General features: G+C 41.8%; 1 long non-coding RNA gene across 1 annotated transcript; it reads right to left on the minus strand.

The window, feature by feature from the left end:
- Positions 1 to 449: 449 nt before the first annotated feature.
- LOC139652382 (uncharacterized) lies at positions 450 to 10476 on the minus strand. The gene is made up of 4 exons (XR_011695743.1): positions 10085 to 10476; positions 8238 to 9891; positions 6919 to 7182; positions 450 to 809 (listed from the first exon to the last, which is right to left on the minus strand). It is a non-coding gene; the product is annotated as an uncharacterized lncRNA (long non-coding RNA).
- Positions 10477 to 13711: the final 3235 nt, after the last annotated feature.

Here is a 13711-nt window from a genome sequence, read left to right on the forward strand (position 1 = left end):
GTTTACCTGCGAACTGCGGAAAATGAAGGCAGCTGGGCGTGTACTTGAGCGGCGTCTCTGAATTTCTGGGCTCACTGTTCACAGATTAGCCTATCAAGAACACCAAAAGGCCTACTCAAAGTCCCTCAGAGAAGCACGGTCGCAGTTTTACTCCAGCATTATCAACAAAAGTCCTGGCAACTCCAAGCAGCTTTTCTCCACCATAAATCATCTCCTTAAGCTGCAAACTCTTTCTCTTTATTATCTTCTGTACTTATTTTTCCCTGGTACTGTTATGCCAGTTGCTGCTGTGGCACCTGAATTTCCACAAGGGGATTAATAAAGTGATATCTTATATTATCTTATCTTATTATGTGAATGAATTACAATCCATTTACCTGAGCTGTGAGATGTGAGGCAGACACTTTAGGAAACTCCACACTTCACTCTCTTCATCTGACCAGCCTCTCAACTCCACTGGTTTCTTTTCTGATTGGAGTTTCAGCACTTCCAGGAGGAGGGAGGCCTTTCTCTCTGAGAGGTCGATGGCCCAGACTGCAGCTGACTGGTAAAGTGGCCTCAGCAATGGAATGACACTTGTATCTCCTTGACTCTTGATATGTTGATGTAAATCAAGAAGGAAGTCGTATCTCTCAGTGTGAACAGAGAACAGTGAGAAGAGTGTATTCACCACATTGTGAAAGCTTTCTCTTTTGTAAAGTGCTGCCTTCAGACATAAATCTAGAAGTAGCTTCTTTTCTTCCATCTCCAGTGTCCCAGGGTGTTGTTCCTGATCCTGTGAACCTGCAACTGTGCAGATGTTCCTGAAACTGACAAGAGACGTCAACAGGCAAGTTTTAAACACTTTCTAGTACATGAGTTAACATGAAATTGTAACAAATATTCATGCACATGTAGTGGGAGAAAGTATTAGGACCAAGCACTCTCAGTGAAGGAAAACAGTCTAGCACTAGGACCCAGGTGAATAGGAGAGAGCATAAACGGGGGAGGAGGATCAACCCTAGCTTCTTTCCCTGCACTCATGACATCTTGGAAGACAGTAGCTGATGCCAGCTTTTGTTTGGTGTGCTCTGTGTTGAGTTGACTTCCCTCTTGGTAGGTTTTCCAAACTCATGGTTTCAAGATTCTGATTAGACCTGTAGCACCAAGTAAGACTGTTGGTTTCTAGTGGTTAACCAAATATTTTAAACCTTCAGATTTTGGGTGGTTTGAGTAGGCCATGGAGTGATGCTGCCGGAGCCACGGTATGTTTAGGCCAGGCAGTGATGCCCTTTTATTTTACTTATTTTATTCTACCTTTATTTTACCAGGAAGTCCCACTGAGATCAAAAATCTCTTTTACAAGAGAGACCTGGCCAAGGTAGCAGCTGTACAGAATCACAACATATTAAAAAGCAGCGTATACAACATGATATACAAAAATCAACAATAAAACAGAAGAACAGCTATTCAAATACAGTGGCTTCTCCAGAAAAACAACTACGTCTCCATCACCACAGTCTTTTAAAGTAAGCCCCAGTTCTCACAGGTGCACCATTAACCCATGTTCTCCATATTGTAGATTCCAGTCACCTGCCTGCCTCTGAGAGAGAATGGGAGGGATGGTTTTATGTCTGAATAAGGTAGATACTAACATTATGTCTGTTGCTATCACTATTCTTAAAGGAATAGTTCACCCAAAAATGAAAATTCAGTCATTATCTACTCACCCCCATGCCAGCTGAGACTGGCGTCCATACAGCGCCCTGAGCTCCACAGCGGGACGGTGTAGAAGCCTTCTCCAAAACAATTGAAGTTTTAGCTGGCATGGAGGTGAGCAGATAATGACTGAGTTTTCATTTTTGGGTGAACTATTCCTTTAATGTATTTTCCTTGTTATAGCGACTATCCTGACCAGCAATTAGCCACTCGGCTGGGTGCGGGAGAAGACCTTGTTTTTGACGCGCTTCAATGAATGATGTCCAGGCAGTCTTCACTGTTGGGTGAGGTTCCCATTTAATGAAGGTGTAGGTTTACAGCAGAAAAAACTGATTTATATTGCAAACGAAACCTGTACTGTGATATGATGGCTGACTTGGCTTTCTGGTGTGGCTGCGGCCATAGCGTGCAAGCGGTAAAAACTGTGAGACCTCCCCGTCACCCATGCCCTGATTAGCCCTGTTGCACCTGTGCCTATATAGACTTCGCCTACCACACCAATCTACACCGCCACCCAGTGGTAAACTTAATGTAAGCTACAAATTATAAGCAGACATAATTAATGGCTCCTACACACCGGCCCCTAATTGTGAAGGTATGAACAATTACATTAAAACTGATCTTCCTCTGTCTTCTTTCTTCTTTCTTCTCTGAGTCAGGGGTTACCGACACATGACTCAGCGTTGGGTCATGACCTTTACACTGCTTCCTGAAGCAGAAAAAGCTTGGATATGGGCCGCTCCAACTGCCCTGTCTTCGTCTTTAACTGTACTACACGTACAAGTCCTTTCTTGTCCGGGTAAGTTTTTGTCACTCTTCCCATGATCCATGATCCACGAGGAGCAGTTTGATCCATGACAACGACAATGTCCCCTGTCACGAAACTTCTTCGATGCTTTGTCCACCTTTGTCGTTCCTGCAATAGCAGCAAGTACTCCCTTGTCCACCTCTTCCAGAACAGATCCGAAAGGTACTGAACCTGTCTCCATCGTCTCCTGATGTAAAGATCATTTTCTTGAAAGAGTCCAGGGGCAAGAATAGGTTTCCCTTTGAGCAAAAGGATATGATTTGGAGTGAGAGCTTCCAAGTCATTGACATCATCAGAAACCTTGGTTATGGGGCGGTCATTGAGAATGGCCTCTACTTCACACAGGATGGTATGAAGGCTTTCATCGTCTAAAGATTGTTGTTGTAGAACAGAAAACAAGACCTTTCTGACCATTCTGATGAGTCGCTCCCAGACACCGCCATGATGGGATGCAGCAGGGGGGTTGAAAGTCCAATCAATGCCCATTCGCAGGAGAGCACCTTGAATCTTGCTGTGGTCTATGGCAGCTAAGGCTTCTCTTAACTCTCGCTCTGCTCCAACGAAGTTTGTGCCATTGTCTGACCTCAAACGACACACTTGGCCTCTGCGACACATGAACCTTCTTATGGCATTAATACAGGAGTCGGTATTCAGAGAGTAGGCAATCTCCAAATGTACGGCTCTGCTAGCCATGCAGGTAAAAATTACTCCATACCTTTTGACCATAGCACGCCCTCTCTTGACCTCAATGGGCCCGAAGTAGTCCACTCCCACGTTGGTAAAAGGAGGCAAGTCTGGACTAATTCTCTCTTTTGGCATGTCGGCCATTTTCTGTTCACTTGGCTGTCCTCGATACCGTCGACAGACTACACAGTCAGATATTATCTTTCGGCAGGCAGAGTTGGCATTTGTGATCCAGTATTTCCGTCGCAAAGTTGAGAGCATATGATTTCTCCCAGCATGTCCAAGCTGTCGGTGAATGTATTGCAAAATGAGATTGGATACATGTTGACCCCTGGAGAGTATTACAGGATGTTTCAGCTCCTCAGGTAAGGCTGCCCGACTGAGTCTTCCACCCACTCTCAACAAATCATCCTTCAACACAGGATCCAATCTGTAGATATCACTGGTTTTCCTTACACCAGATGCTCCACTTTCCAACGAAGAGATTTCTTCCCTGAATGTTGCTTGCTGATTGAAGCGGATAATGGCAAATTCTGCTCTGGAGAGGTCACTTACAGATAATGATTGACTACCAACTGCATCTCTGGTCTTTCTCATCTCCTCTTCTACCTTTTCTGGGTGTGTGGATGAGCCAGCAACAGTTAAAGAAGCAACAACTTCCTTCCTCTTTCTCCTTAGCTCCAGAAGAATAGTTTTGAGCCTAAGGAACCAAGCGACTGCCGTCTTGAGTTTAGTCCACTCAGAAAAGTAGTTCATGAGTTTGGTGGTTGCGCCTTCGGAATGTATGATGACATTCGCCATTAGGTCCCTTTTGACCTCTGGATCTTCTGAGGAAATGGGCTGTGGACCGAAGGGTCTTGGCCAATCCACCTCTGGCCTTTGAAGAAAGTCTGGGCCCTCAATCCACCTCCTACATGCTAGGAAGTTATCCGCAGTCAGACCTCTGGAGGCTTAGTCAGCAGGATTGTTCTTTGAGCTGACGTACCTCCACTGAACAACATTTGTTGCTTCCCTTATAGAAGCGACTCTATTTGCCACGAAGGTGTGAAATCGTTTGGTCTCGTTATTGATATACTTCAGCACGGTCTGACTGTCAGTCCAGAAGCACGACTTCTCCAACTGAAGTGGTAGTTCCTTCCTCAGCATTTTGTCGACTTTGACAGCCAGCACAGCAGCGGTAAGTTCAAGGCGAGGAATTGTTGTCTGTTTTAATGGCGCGTCTCTGGCTTTGCCCAACATGAATGCAAGATGTACCTTCTTATCCTGGTTCTCCAGCCTCAGGTAGGACACTGTGCCATAACCATGGTCGCTGGCATCTGCAAAATGATGCAGCTGTGCATGTATGGGTCCTCTGAAGTCCTTCGGCTTGATGCAGCGGTCCACCTTAAGTTCCGCCACCTTCTCCAGGTCCAGCAGCCATCCCGTCCATTGTTGGGAGAATGTCTGGGGTATAGGGTCATCCCAGGACATGTTTTTTCGACACATTTCTTGCAACAGCAGTTTTGGTAGCAAGGTGAATGGTGACAAGAATCCTAATGGGTCGTAGATGGAACTGACAATTGAAAGAATCCCACGTCTGGTGTGTGGTTGCTTCTCCACTGCAGGCTTGAATGTGAAAGTGTCACTTTCAGCGCACCAATTCCATCCAAGTGCCATCTCCACAGGCAGGTTGTCTTGTTCCAAGTGCAGCTGCCTGGCTGTTTTGGATCGCTTTGCCTCAGGTATAGATGACAATACAGCCCGACTGTTGCTTGTCCACTTTAACAACTTAAATCCCCCCTTTGAGCATATGTCAGTAAGGTCCACTACCAACTGCATGGCTTCTTCCTCTGTGGGCAAAGATTTCAGACAATCGTCCACGTAAAAGTTGTTGTAGATAGTGTTCTTTTTTCTGTGGCTTCACATTGCACTTCTGTGGACTCATTTTCAACAGTAACACATTGCATATCATTCATTTTCAACAAATGCGTACCGTTGCTTTAAGAGAAGGCGCTACAACACAAATGTTGCGCTATGTTGAGGGCTATGCGCACGGCCCGTGCACTTTCATTTTGTCCAAACAACACAATCGTAATCACATGACGAGTTGAACGACAATCTCTTTCTTTCAACTTGCATGAATTCACAGAAAGTCAACACAATCAATACGGACTTGAATGCAACACACCATAATCCTCAAAGCAGCCCACCGCCGCGTATACAGCTCAATGCCGTTCCAAACAAGCAATTCAAACATAGATGCAGGTGTATGCACTAACCGGACTTCCTTTGCCTTGTATTAGTCGGTGCCCAGAACTTTTCTTTCCTTTCGGGATGATGATGGATTCGCCATTATCCAGAAGACAACCAGCATTGCCTTTGAGGTGCTGCGACCCACGGTGTGTGTTCCAAATGATTCCAACTGTCCGGTGAGATCAAAGTTTTTACTTGTATAGCGACTATCCTGACCAGCAATTAGCCACTCGGCTGGGTGCGGGAGAAGACCTTGTTTTTGACGCGCTTCAATGAATGATGTCCAGGCAGTCTTCACTGTTGGGTGAGGTTCCCATTTAATGAAGGTGTAGGTTTACAGCAGAAAAAACTGATTTATATTGCAAACGAAACCTGTACTGTGATATGATGGCTGACTTGGCTTTCTGGTGTGGCTGCGGCCATAGCGTGCAAGCGGTAAAAACTGTGAGACCTCCCCGTCACCCATGCCCTGATTAGCCCTGTTGCACCTGTGCCTATATAGACTTCGCCTACCACACCAATCTACACCGCCACCCAGTGGTAAACTTAATGTAAGCTACAAATTATAAGCAGACATAATTAATGGCTCCTACACTTGTTTTTGTTGTTTTTCTGTGCTAATGCTCTCGTATTTTATCTAGTGCATCTTAAAGGCGAGATTTGGGTGCAGACCCTTGAGTTCTGGATGGTTTAAATGTTACAAGGTACATTAAGGCACTCTGTTGAATCTATCACGGTGATCTATACATTTCTCTGCCCTGTGATGTCTAATAAATTGTATGTTTTGTAGAATCGCCAAGTGCCAAATCAATGTTTTTCCAATATTAGAGCTATATGCAGTATAGAAGTGCCTTCGTTTTAACTAATCTGACTGTATGGGCCAGTTTTCTGTTTAGTTCTCCCTATGGGGCTTTTGTTGTGCTACTTTGGGGGCTAAGTGATAGGGAGGATAAAGGGACTCCTTATTGCATGGTGTGGTTTGATTCACCTAATTATATGGTGTGCACAAAAATAACTCGAGTGGTGTAGTACAGTTTGTTAATATAAACCAAATTGTATGTAGTGACCCTAGTGTGACTCCCTGACCCTAGTGTATGCTTTGTTTTTGTATTTTTATTTATTTTGGTCCCGATTGGCACAATTGAAATTGTGCCCTGCACTGTCCTATTTATTGCCTTTTTATCTGTGTCAAATAAAATCTGTATTTTTGGTATGGCAGCCTTTGACTCCAGTTTATTCTGGGTCCGGTGTATGGGAACCACTTGGTTGTATACAAACAAAAAAGGTAACACTGTGATCAGCATTATGCATCCCGCTTTCAATCCTGGCACAAACCCTCTGCTCACCAATACCAGTTCTTAAAATGTGGTTGAAAACTCATCAATTTTTACGGCAAAAGGGAAGTAACTGAATTTAAATTTACATTGTTAATCTATTGTACATTGGATTAATTTATGTGGAATTCATATTACACAAAAACATGCTAAAACACATACCTGAGTGTGTTGATATAAGGCACAGACTCTAGGAGGGACTCGCTCAGAGCTGGGCAGACAGGAGTTCTCCTGTCCCAGTGGAGGCAGAGGATTACCCTCTCAGTACTCTCCTGCATGACCTTTACTGCTCTTTCAAACAGTTGTCTTTTACCAAACACTGGAAGGTGCAACTCATTTCCACCAAGACCAAGAAAGCTGCTGTAGTCCATCTCCCCCTCACTGAGAAGCAAAACTGTCCACAGTTGCTGTTGCAAGGAGTCGCACCTATCATCAGAGGATTTGAAGAGAGATCGTCCCCCTCATTATTCAGGTGATCAACTATACAGTATCATCAAGTCTGCCTATGTTGATTGATGCTAAAGCAGTATGTGAAAACGTCCCCTCTTGAGGTGACTCTTCTCTTTTCCCCTCCATTCCCCCTACACTCTCTGCCTCTACCCAAATTTTGGGCCAATCAGAGCTCATCTTACGGACTTGCCCAATCTTCCTCCATCAGACTAGAAGTTGGAGATTACACAGAAAGACACTCGTCAGCAACGTCCGACCAATTTATTTACTGTTAATACGCCCAATTGTTTCCTGGTGTGAAGTGCATCCAATTTAAAGTGAGTAAAGAATATTTGTAATGTTAGTTTATTACTTGTGTTTCGTACTAGCATTGTTAACTGACCCAAGCTAAGAGTCCACATGCCAATTCATTCCATATCACAGCAACTAATACTTGCATTTGTGTACTTTTGTGTTGTGGAATATGTCTTTGGACTATGCAAGTTTATTTACAATCAAATTATTTACTTCTGTTGTTCATTTTCACTTTAATTTATTTACCAATGTTGTGTATTGGTTATTCAAGCTATTTACTTCTGTGTATTCATCACCTTCTGTCTACAGAACCACTGATACACCAAGAAAATTGTGATGTATGAACAATCTGTGGTTGGGGTGGAGGACAAATAAAGTTTTAAAAGTGAGACGGCATCTGGGGGATTCTAACCAATCACCTGCAGTGAGCTAGCCTTCCAACCCGGCAAAAAGTCAGATAGAGGAGAATCAGATATAGTCAGCTAGTACTTCATCACAAGTGCTAGTACCACATATTATTTTGTCATCTTCAACACCTCTTGGCCACCTTAATTAGTAGACATGAGAGGTTAGATGTTAAGATTATCAATTCTCTCATACAGTGTGGAAATTTTTGTATATTATATTCTTCAAAACAAGAGGCAATTCAAATAGGTGATTCAAGCAGTGTCTGAGTGGCACCAGAGTCATCTAGTTGCAGCCTAAGCAATTCTGTGAAAATCAAAATGCTCACCCACCATTGGACATTCTTGAGGCAGCCGGATATTAGTTTCAATCCTTGTTCTGATATCATCACATCCTCAAGGTTCAGCCTTATTTTTCTCTCCTTAGACTGACTGATTACATAGGACACAGCGCAGCAATGGTAAGGATCAAGACTCTCTTCACTCAAATCAAGACAATAGTCCAGTTTGTCCAGAAGGTAGAGGCAGGCTTCAGTCGACTGAGATTCATACAGGCATTGGCATAAGAACAGTATATTGATATCAAGCTCACTGCCCTCAGTGTCACTGTGATCTTGGTTAAGTAGACAAGGGACAAATGTGTTTACCACTTTTTTGAAGAGCCACTTGGATGTTTCCTTGACCTGCTCAGCTGGAATCAGACACTTCAACATGTCTAGATTCTTGTCATTCAACAATCCACACATGAAAGGGACCAAATGTTTCATGTGTTTCGTCCCCTCGGTCAGGCACTGTTGTACAACACCTGGGAATTCTTCTGGATTCTTCAAGAGCCACAGCCCTGCGAAGAACTCCTGCATCGTGTAGTGGAGAAACGCAGATGAGGTTTTCCACTCAGTAGGACCGACGTGAACTTCAAGTGTCTTCAGAAAGCCAAAATGAACACAACTGTCTCCTTCCAAGTTCACAGATTTTGCTTGAGTTGCACGAAAAGCAACCTCAGCCAAAGACAGTATGGCCTCACGCTTGTTGCTGATATAGTGATTAAGATATTTATTTTTTGTTTTGCCATCATTTATTTGAACGCAAAAACGCAGGATGTTGATATATATTTCAGTTACCGTGCATGGCTGTTGAGAATCTTTTGAGGTCTTAAAAGAAAAGCAGGCAACCACCATCAGAGCATACATCGGGACATGGCAAAGAGTGAACAACTCCAAGTTTCTCAAAACACTGCTCAAGTGCTCAGTGCTGAGCATTTTAGATAAGTATGCTTTGATGGACTGTTGGCTGAAGCCTTTCACCTCCACTCTGAGAGAAGCCCAGTCTAACAGGAAGTCTTCTGACTCAACCTCTGGTCTGCACGTCATCACAATCTTTGCATCAGGTAGAAGGTCCTTCTCTACAAGTCCCCGCACCACTGGCAAAGACGAGAGATCTGTGACTCCGTCAAAAATGATAAGAACATTTTCAGAGTTCTCCTTTATATCCTGTAAGACCTCTTCTTTGCCTTCGTCTGATTCTCTGAACACACTGAAAAGAAGGTCCTCCAAACTCATGGTACTTGTGATGTGGGATGTTTCTCTCATGTCAATATAAAACATGTAGTCTAGTTCCTTGTTATCTCTTTCTGCCCACAGTTTCAACATTTGATGGGTGACTGCTGTCTTCCCAATGCCAGGCTTACCAACCAAGAGGATGTTTTTCTCATCTGCTTTCAGCAGGTCACTGGGGGAAATTCCTTTTTTGTCCTCAGGGATGTATGTCCTTAGCTTTTTAGAACGTATTTTCTTGCTTTTTTTGCTCTTGGCGCTTTTTATTTTAGATGGGGCAATATGTCCTTGTGTGTCCAATACAAGCGAAGTGTAAGACAGATTAGGGTCCGTATTGTTTGATAGGATTGCTTTGCTTTGGATCCAGGAATCATCTGATATCTTTTGTGCCTGTGACTTCAACTTTGCCTGGTATTTGCGGCATGGTTTTGGGCCTAAAAGGAAAGTAATAATAAATAAATTAACTGTGAATTGACTGATGTGCCCGTGCATGGTGTTGCTAAATTAATCATGAATTAATAATTCCACACTGATAAATCAATATTCAAAATGCATAATATGTAACCATCACATCAGTGTTCAATAATGAAAATATTACACATAACCAACCACCAATCTTTGAAATACCTTTTAAGTAGGTCACATCCATCTCTGTGTCCTCCCTGAAAGAAAAGCAGCTGATCCAGTAGTGCAGGTCAAACTTGCTGCTCTGAGTAGAGGCCAAACCTGGTTTTTCAGGTAGACTGGGTGGCCTCTCTAGGGTCCTCTTCCTCGTCATGTCAATAATCTTTAGTAACTCATAGCAGGCTTTTTCCCCTTTGTTTGTGACCCAGTCCAGTATCTTTCTGGTTTTGTCAAAGTCATCAGTCTCTGTCTGTATTTTACTGACCTCTTCCTCACAGAGAACTCCTTGCTGATAAAGATTCTCCACAATAACTGACAGACTCTGTAATCTTCCCACCAGGTGGACTCTGCCGCTCCTGATGTATTCTAAGGCCGACTGACTTGTAGAAGCCATGTCCCCTTATTTTCCAACATGCACACAGGCCAAATTCAGTGATCTAGAAAAAATAAAACTTAAGGTAAATAAAATATGTCTTAATTCACACAATATGTCTGCCTATATTACATTCTCTATTGTGAAATAGCAAAATAATTTGCAATACTGTCTGAAGATACATTGAGTAGCTACTCTTTGACAGAAAATAAATTGAATTAAATGTCTTCATATTCATTGTGAGAGATTAAAATGCAGCCTAATTAGATCTAAGTGACATTATTTACTTCAAACCTTCTAGGCCTACTGTACACCAAAATTTAATATCTTAGCATGATACAGAAATTACCATGTTATTCTGATGTGACACCTTTCACAACCAGCAAAACAATTAACAAATCAATCAATAAGCCTATTTAATGACTATAATGATTTTTATTTTTATTTTTCAAAATAATCCATTCTTGGTAGTAGGCCTATGTTGCATGATGTCCAGGCTTCTTGGCAAACTAAGTTGAACAAGGTTGGCAGTGCAGTATAGTAACAAATATTTACCAAATCAGACAATTCACAAGACCAAACTAACTTTACTCTGGTGCTTTGAACACATGGCATAGACATGGACAACGGAAGGAGTGGGAGGACACAACCAGAAAGAAGAGGAAGACAAAAAAAACATATAAGGAGACTCTCCATCATGCCAATGTTAAAATTCACAATTGCTTCATAACTATGGCCGATTCAGCGTAAAATTACACAGGTTTTACATGGAATGAGATCGTACTATTCAGATTTGAGGCATTCCTGTGTCTTCCATGACGCGTTTGACGTAATATCTAACGGTCAAATTACGATTACAAAAGTGATTATCGTCCAAGAATGCCAAACCGACACTTGTTGCCTTGTGAAGTACGTTCTTCCCAGGAAAATATGTCTGAAAGAAGAAGAGGGGTGATCTCCACACATTTTAGACAATTGTGGAATTAGCCTAGGCCTTCTTGTCCTTCAGACTAAAAAAACAATAATCAGCTGTTTGTGATCATTTTAGGCTAAATACACAATGTAGGCTATGTGGTGTAGACATGCACGCACCAAAGTTACAGCCCAGGCTGTAGAAATTGGGTGTAACTTTTGATACACAGATTACCATTTTGTCATAAATATAATCTAATGAAAAATACCATAATATGTGGCATTTGTAAATATAAAGGCTGCATATTACACTGTGCAGAAGCCATTTAGACGATTAAATACAAATTAATTGGTGTAAAACTATTTCACACGTTTACATTTACGTTTAAGCTTATTTCCTGGTTATTCTGACCGGAGTAACGCATTCGGGTTGAACACCGTAGGCTACAGAGGCGATTTGTAAACTGCAAACCTAACTTCGTACACATCAACTCTTCGTAAATGATGTCTACAGAGCCACTGACCGACATAATGAAGAAGACGGGATGTTTTACATCACAAGTTATATTTATAATACACGCCAAGATCTACTTCCTTACCTCAGTGGCACATTCACAACCGCGTGTAGTCATACTGAGATATGAGACCCATTAATCTACAAATCTGGGCGATTTAGGTGATGATAAATTTGGGTTCCCGGATGCAGGATATTCCACTGATATCCACAAGATGTCACCGTTAGATCAGAAAACAGAGTAACTGAAAAATGAAAGTCTCATATCAGACTGAAATTTAAGACAGTATGACCAGTCCTTGTCATCAAGGCAGAACTGATTAGCTGCTTTGAGAGAAACTTTATGATCTGTCCGATCTCTACGAACCAGTAATCCCTTAAAATAACCTTACATTTCCATTAATCACCCCTTAATTCATGCAAAATCCCCTTGAAATGAATTAAGGGAGTTATTAATGGAGGAGATATCTAATCGAATCCTCCTTAAACACCCCTTAATCTTGACTCCTTACTTTTATAATTGTTAATTTATAAGTGTAAAATTCAGGGAGACAGGAACTTTTCTATTAATTTCCACTTAATAACCCTGTAAACCTGCACAAAAGGCAAGAAAAATCCCTTAATTTCTAGTGTCTCTGTGAATCAACCCATGAATAAATCCCTTATAAACCCATCATACTAACCTAAGCTATGTTATATTTCATGGATAATTAATGTTTATGTAATGAGAAATTAAGGACATTTCAGGGATAAAATTAAGGGGTTTGGTTTTGTAATAGTAATAATAATAATAATAATAATAATAACTTTATTTATATAGCACCTTTAAAAACAGAGTTAAATTCATAGGAGGACAGCGGTGGAAGAGAGCAAACATTCAAGTAAAAAGTGTTATAATCATAGGATGAAAACCAAAATAAACAGTAAAATAGAGTAAATGTAAGATACAATTAAAATAGAGTTAAGATAAAAGATAAAAGATGTAAAAAGACAATAAAAAGATGATAAAAGCCGATAAAGAGAAAATAAAAAGCCGATAAAAGATAAAAAAGATGATAAAAAGACGACATCACATAAAAGCAATATATATAATCTATAAAAATGGGTTTTAAGAAGTGATTTAAAAGAAGTCACTGATTCTTCAGCCTTCTCTCCTCAGGCAGGTCGTTCAGCCGAGGGGAAAACCCTGATGGAAAAAGCACGGTCACCTTTAGTTTTAAGTCTAGACCTTGGAACAGCCAGAAGGGCCTGCCTGAGGATCTGAGGCTGCGCACCGGCTCATATGGGGTCAACATGTCTGTGATGTGCTGTAAAAGTGAAAATCTTAAAATCAATTCTAAACCGAACAGGGAGCCAATGGAGAGAAGCCAGGATTGGGGTGATGTGATGCCAGAAAGGAGGGAGTTACAGTAGTCGAGTCGTGAGAAGATTAGGGCATGGATTACTTTTTCCAGGTCGCTGTGTGAAAGTATTGGTTTGATTCTGGAGATGGTTCTCAGTTGAAGGAAGCAGGACTGGACAACTTTTCTGTGGTATCTGTGGTTCGAAGTTTAGGTCAGAGTCAAATAGTACTCCCAAGTTTCTGGCAGCAGGCTTCACATTTGCAGACAGAGGACCAAGGCCACTCTCAATATGACTGATAGAATCTGGGGGACTGAACAATATGATTTCTGATTTTGAGTTATTGAGCTGAAGAAAATTCTGTGCCATCCAACAGTTGATATCACTGAGGCAATCTACAACAGCAGCTAGGCTGTTTGGGTCACAGAGGAATGTAAATCTGTGTGTTGTCTGCGTAGCAATGAAAAGAGACATTGTGTCTTTGGATAAT

The sequence above is a fragment of the Centroberyx affinis genome, unplaced genomic scaffold (assembly GCF_046629955.1).
Source record: "Centroberyx affinis isolate AG114_WGS23_722 - 3 ecotype Tasmania unplaced genomic scaffold, CSIRO-AGI_Caff_v1 ptg001788l_1, whole genome shotgun sequence".
Taxonomy (NCBI): Eukaryota; Metazoa; Chordata; class Actinopteri; order Beryciformes; family Berycidae; genus Centroberyx; species Centroberyx affinis.